The sequence below is a fragment of the Entelurus aequoreus genome, linkage group LG08, assembly GCF_033978785.1.
Source record: "Entelurus aequoreus isolate RoL-2023_Sb linkage group LG08, RoL_Eaeq_v1.1, whole genome shotgun sequence".
NCBI lineage: Eukaryota > Metazoa > Chordata > Actinopteri > Syngnathiformes > Syngnathidae > Entelurus > Entelurus aequoreus.
In genome coordinates, this window is record NC_084738.1 from 77,551,337 (window position 1) to 77,558,836 (window position 7,500).

General features: G+C 43.6%; 1 pseudogene; it reads left to right on the top strand.

Moving 5' to 3' along the window:
• The window catches only part of LOC133656314 (protein sidekick-2-like), a 1,293,862-nt pseudogene that overhangs the window by 1,056,882 nt on the left and 229,480 nt on the right, over positions 1-7,500 (top strand).

Consider the following 7,500-nt stretch of genomic DNA (forward strand, 5'->3'; position numbering starts at 1 on the left):
ATATATATATATATATATATATATATATATATATCCATCCATTTTCTCCCGCTTGTCCCTTTTGGGGTCGTGGGGGGTGCTGGAGCCTATCTCAGGAAGGCGGGGTACACCCTGGACAAGTTGCCACATATATATATATATATATATATGCTTTGTTTTTGAGTGTATTGTGTATGAATTGTTGAGTTTTTGAAACACAACATTAATTGTTTGGATATTAAACCGCACATCACGACAACATAATTTGGTGAAAGACGGTTTCCAGCCGAGCCAAACCGGGTTTCTGCTGGTGAATCGCTGCACTTTCCTCCTCCCTGGGTTGCCTTCTGGCTGGTTCCGTCCTCCTAAGCGAGCTCCGTGTTTTTCCTTCTGGTGCAGACGACGTGCCGCCCTACTTCAAGACGGAGCCCGTCCGGAGTCAGCTGCACTTGGAGCGGAACCGGCTGGTGCTGACCTGCATGGCCGAGGGCAGCTGGCCCCTGGAGTTCAAGTGGATCCACAACGGCACCGAGCTGACCCGCTTCTCGCTGGAGTACAGGTGAGCCTACGCCCAGTACGACATGAGCAGCGAGACACAATGGGCACTGATGATGAGAGTTGTTGCTATGGTTACCAATGCGCGTGCTATATTACCAGCGGTCCCGAGATATATGCGTTCATCATGTCTTCATTTCTGACAAATATAATGGAACATGCCACAGTGAAGACCTCCTTAACCACATTATAATGGGACTGTGATTGGATGTAGCTTGTCGTTCCAACTCACCACAGCAGGTGGCAGTATGTGTCATAATTCCGCTTCTTAACACCGCTTATACGCACATATGGAGGTCATTTTTTTTTCAGAAATGTAATATTTATTGTCAGGTTCAAACACCGGTGACATCTATTAGACAAGACAAGAAGCAAAGGAATCAAACAGAGACAGGATTCAATTTAGCTCATGAGGAGAAACGTCTGGGGCTGCACACTCAGCTACAGCCTCCCACCACGCTCTGAAGGCAGTCCCAACACGCTCCTCCTTTATTTGGGCATTTTCTGATTACATTACATTACGCAGCTGCTCCTAAAGGGGAGGGGGGGTCATAAACAGCTGCCGCACTCGGTCATAAACAGTTTAAAGAAAAGGTGCCTGGAGCGGTGTCAGGTCTGCTCCCTCTCTGCTTTGTAGATCTCGGGTCATGACAAGGTCTTCCTGTGGCTGTCCAATAGATCAAAGAAACCGACACCTCCACGTCGCATCCCATCGCACACTGTGGAGTTTTACAAGCCTTTTGCTTGATAAGATCAAAGACAGCTTTTTGTCTTCTCGCAGGGCGACCCGAACTCATGGGAACACAAAGTTGTGTGATAATTTATGAACAATTATTCTGACACTTATTCTACGCATTTTTACAACATTGGAAAACATTAGTAAAACGTCTCAGAGGATGAGATAACTCCTGGAAATGACTGTCTTAGAACAGGCAAAGGTATAGAAGTGTGTGCCAAAGTGTGTCTATTGGATTTATTACGATCTTTGCAAGATGGGTGACATTTGCTGTGGTCTGGAACAACTTGGAAACGTTTGCTGTGGTCTGGAACAACATGGCACACCAGCAACTATCACGAAATGCAGCCGATATTACAAACGGATAATGTGTCATGAGACGTGCAAATATAAATTGAAAGTAGAGGAAATTACATGATCTCAAATATACCTGCAAATGAGGCGTAATGATGCAATATGTACATACAGCTAGCCTAAGTAGCATGTTAGCATCGATTAGCTTGCAGTCATGCAGTGACCAAATATGCCTGATTGGCACCCCACACAAGTCAATAACATCAACAAAGATCACATTTGTGCACTCACGCACAGTATAAAACATTTGGTGGGCAAAGCGAGACAAAGAAGGAGTGGCATAAACCTCGGAGAAAGTTGCACTTGTAAACAAACCACGGTGGGTTCAAAGACCGGCAAAATTAGTAGGACAAACCGGCGCTCGCCAAATACTCCCATCAAAATGATCACACAATGAATCAAATAATTCTCACAATTGTAATCAACGTATAAAATCAGCAAAAAATGAATATGCAAAATAAATACATCTATATACTGTATACAAATTATACAATAAATTACGAATCTAATATTAATATTAGTAAAAAACGGTAAAATATATTTTTTAAAGAAAAAATATATTCAAAAAAAATAAACTAACTAAAAAAATATCTGTAAAAACAATTATCTTTTAAATAACTATGACAATCAATTAAAAATGGGAATCTGCAAATGAATAAATGTTTAAATAAAAAGTATAAAATGAATTACTAATGTAAAATTAGACATTTTTAAAAATAAATATATATTTAAAAAAGAAAACAAATATGCAACAAAAAACGAACAAAGAATTTAAACGAATAAATGTTTAATTACAAATTATAAAATAAATTAGTAACTATTAAATAAATAATTATATATATATATATATATATATATATATATATATATATATATATATATATATATATATATATATATATATATATATATATATATATATATATATATATATATATATATATATATATATATATATATATATATATATATGTGGGTGTGTGTGTGTGTGTGTGTGTGTGTGTGTGTGTGTGTGTGTGTGTGTGTGTGTGTGTGTGTGTGTGTGTGTGTGTCCTACCAGTTATTGGATAACAAAAATATCAGTTAAAAACAATAATCAATCAAATATCTATGAAAATTGATTATACAGTAATTCAATTATTTTTCACAAATGTAAACAAAGAAAAACAATTGAAAAATTAGAAATAAATAAACAGATGAATAAGATTAATTATTCATCAAATATTAGTATTAATAAAAAATGATCATGTATTTTTCATAAAGAAACATTTTTTGTTTTAAAAACACATCAGCGAAATCCACAATGAATTCAATAACCATGAAAGGTAATTACAAAATATATCAATTGTTTTTCACAATTATGAATAATACAAATTTTAAATAAAATAGATAAAATGTGTAAACTGAATGAATCCATCCATCCATCTTCAACCGCTTATCCGGAATCGGGTCGCGGGGACAGCAGCTCCAGCAAAGACCCCCAGACTTCCCTCTCCAGAGCAACATTTGCGACTTCCTCCTGGGGAATCCCGAAGCGTTCCCAGGCCAGAGAGGAGATGTAATCCCCCCATCTGGTCCTTGGCCTGCCGGGGGGCCTCCTCCCAGTGGGACGTGCAACAAGGACCTCCCTAGGGAGACGCTCGTGAGGCATCCGCACGAGATGCCCGAACCTCCTAAGCTGGCTCCTTTCCAAGCGAAGGAGCAGCGGCTCTACTCCGAGTCTCTCTCGGGTGACTGCACTTCTCACCCTATCTCTAAGGGAGATGCCAGCCACCCTTCTGAGGAAACTCATTTCGGCCGCTTGTATCCGCGATCTTATTCTTTCGGTCATTACCCACACTTCATGACCATAGGTGAGAGTAGGAATGTAGATAGCTCGGTAGACCGAGAGCTTTGCCTTCTGACTCAGCTCCCGTTTCGTCACAACAGTGCGGCAGAGAGACTGCAATACTGCCCCAGCTGCTCCGATTCTCCGGCTGATTTCCTTCTCCATCTTTCCCTCACTCGTGAACAAGACCCCGAGATACTTAAACTCCTCCACCTGGGACAGAGTCCTGTCCCCTACCCGGACTGTACAAACCATCGGTTTCCTGCTGAGAACCATGGCCTCAGATTTGGAGATGCTGATCCTCATTCCAGCCGCTGAACACTCGGCTGCGAACCGATCCAGTGAGAGCTGAAGGTCACGAACCGAAGGTGCCATCAGGAGCACATCATCTGCAAACAGCAGTGACGCAACCTTTAGCCCCCCGAGACGTATACCCTCTCCGCCATGGCCACGACTCCGCCTAGAAATCCTGTCCATGAAAATCACAAACAGGATAGGTGACAGAGCGCAGCCCTGGCGGAGACCAACCCCCACTGGAAACGGATCCGACTTACATCCAAGCACCCGGACACAACTCTCGCTTTGGTTGTACAGAGATTGGATGGCCCTCAGCAGGGTTCCCCTCACTCCGTACTCCCTCAGCACCTCCCACAAGATCTCCCGAGGGACGCGGTCATACGCCTTCTCCAAATCCACAAAACACATGTAGACTGGATAGGCATACTCCCAGGCCCTCTCCAGGATTCCCGCAAGCGTAAAGAGTTGGTCAGTTGTTCCACGACCAGGACGGAATCCACATTGCTCCTCTTGAATCTGAGGTTCGACTATCGGCCGGACCCTCCTTTCCAGTACCTTGGCGTAAACTTTCCCAGGGAGGCTGAGTAGTGTGATACCCCTGTAATTAGCACACACCCTCTGGTCCCCCTTTTTGAAAAGGGGAACCACCACCCCAGTCTGCCACTCCCTCGGCACTGTCCCAGACTTCCACGCAATGTTGAAAAGGCGTATCAACCAAGACAGCCCATCAACACCCAGAGCCTTCAGCATTTCTGGACGGATCTCGTCAACCCCCGGAGCTTTGCCACTGTGGAGTTGTCTAACTACCTCAGTGACTTCACCCCGAGAGATCGACGTCGATCCCCCATCATCCTCAGGCCCTGCTCCTATCAGGGAGGGTGTGTCTGATGTATTTGGGTTCAGGAGTTCCTCAAAGTGCTCTTTCCAACGCCCTACGACTTCCTCACTTGAAGTCAGCAAAGTCCCATCCTTGCCGTACACAGCTTGGATGGTTCCCTGCTTCCCCCTCCTGAGGTGCCGTATGGTCTTCCAGAACAGCTTTGGTGCCGCCCGATAGTCCTTCTCCATGGATTCCCCGAACTGCTCCCACACCCTCTGCTTAGCCTCGTCCACAGCCACGGCCGCTGCCCTTCGGGCCCGTCGGTACCTTGCAACTGCCTCCGGAGTCCCCTGGGATAACATACCCCGGTAGGACTCCTTCTTCAGTCGGACGGCTTCCCTGACCACCACTGTCCACCAGGGTGTTCGAGGGTTACCGCCTCTTGAGGCACCTAAGACCTTCTGGCCACAGCTCGCAGCTGCAGCTTTAGCAATAGAGGCTTTGAACACTGCCCATTCCTGTTCAATGTCCCCAACCTCCACAAGGATGGCAGAGAAGTCCCGCCGGAGGTGGGAGTTGAAGTCCTTCCGGACAGAGGACTCCTCCAAACGTTCCCAGTTCACCCGCACTACACGCTTGGGTTTGCCAGGTCTGTCCAGAGGTTTCCCCCGCCATCTAACCCAACTCACCACCAGATGGTGATCAGTTGACAGTTCAGCCCCTCTCTTCACCCGAGTGTCCAAAACATACGGCCTCAGATCAGCTGATACGATTACAAAATCGATCATTGATCTTTGGCCTAGGGTGCTCTGGTACCAGGTACACCTATGAGCATCCTTATGCTTGAACATGGTGTTTGTTATCGCAAGTCCGTGACTAGCACAGAAGTCCAATAACAATCCACCACTCAGGTTCAGATCAGGGAGACCGTTCCTCCCAATCACGCCAGTCCAAGTATCACTGTCATTGCCCACGTGCGCGTTGAAGTCCCCCAGCAAGACTATGGAATCCCCTGCCGGTGCCCCATACAGGACCCCATGCAAGGTATCCAAGAACAGGAAAAATTATAATCTAATGATACCAATTAAATAACATTTTCTAAAGGACCAACTGTAAAAAAAAAAAATTGTTTTGACAAAATGAATACATTAATCAATCGTCTAATAATAATGAAATAATACATTATGCTTTCTTTTTTTTTAAATCCCTAAAAAAAATCCACACAAGTCAATAACATCAACAAAGATCACATTTGTGCATTCACACACAGTATAAAACATTTGGTGGGCAAAGCGAGACAAAGAAGGAGTGGCATAAACCTTGGAGAAAGTTGTACTTGTAAACAAACTACGGTGAGTTCAAAGACCGGCAAAATTAGTAGGACAAAACGGCGCTCGCCAAATACTCCCACCAGTAAAGCATGTTTAATATAAACAGTGAGAGTTCTAACAATTAGGGAGGTTTGTGTCATGTTGTCCTCCTACACAAACATTATTAAAACAAAAAATATATTTTTCCCCCCATCTTTTAAACTTTCATACATTTTTGAAAAAGCTCTAGGGAGCCACTAGGGCAGCGCTAAATGCGGCCCTAGAGCCGACCCCCGCTCTAACTATAAAAGCTCTTCTCTGCTGTGGGCCACTCCCCCACCTGAAAAGCACTCACTCGTCTTGTTTGATACCATTGCGGTATCACAGCTCTAAGTTTTGGCCCATACCAAAACAGATCTGACACGGTATCAGCAAGAATCATACACACTTGTATTATTCTGCAGTGAATGTTAGAAAATGTTTGATGAAGAGAAACGAGTCAAACGGAGAACAACACCAACCCGTTTATTTTTAACTGCCTCGAATGGACTTATGCCGTCTTTAAGTTGAAGTGTAAATGGTTTTTTTGATAACACTTATTTCCACAATAATTAAGCTAAGCTCATGGTGCAGTAAGTTGAATGATGCGGACACTTTTGTTACTGAACACATTCTCAGAGGAGACGTTGCAGGTGTAATTAATATGCAACTATAATTATTGACACATGTGTAATATTGTCCAGTTATTATTGCGCGTGCCCAGCTCGTGTGCTATTGTGTGCTCGGCTGTTGTGTAGCTGCTCGCTCCTCGTAGCAGGTTTCCAAACATTTTTTTGTTTTTTTTTTGCTGATATCTGACCAATATCCGATATTAAAACAAGAGCAGTGACCTTTACAATGACATGTGTTACGTTCAACACGTGGCTTGGCATCGTCTTGCTGAAATAAGCAGGAGCGTCCATGATAACGTTGCTTGGATGGCAACATATGTTGCTCCAAAAAATGTATGTACCTTTCAGCATTAATGGCGCCTTCCCAGAAGTGTAAGTTACCCGTGTCTTGGGCACTAATACACCCCCATACCATCACACATGCTGCCTTTTACACTTTGCGCCTAGAACAATCCGGATGGTTCTTTTCCTCGTTGTTCACAGTTTCCAAAAAACAATTTGAAACACTTTCCCACTTTGCATCAGTCCATCTTAGACGAGCTCGGGGCCCAGCGAAGACGGCGGCGTTTCTGGGTGTTGTTGATAAATGGCTTTGGCTTTGCATATTATAGTTTTAACTTGCACTTACAGATGTAGCGACCGACTGTAGTTACTGACAGTGGTTTTCTGAAGTGTTCCTGAGCCCATGTGGTGATATCCTTTACACGCTGATGTCGCTTTTTGATGCAGGGATCCAAGGCGGCGGGCATTCAATGTTGGTTTTCAGCCTTGCCGCTTACGCGCAGTGATTTCCGATATTATCGGACGATAAATGCGTTAAAATGCAATATCGGAAATTATCGGTATCGTTTTTTTTATTATCAGTATCGTTTTTTTTTTTGTTTTTTTTTTTTATTAAATCCACATAAAAAACACAAGATACACTTACAATTAGTGCACCAACCCAAAAA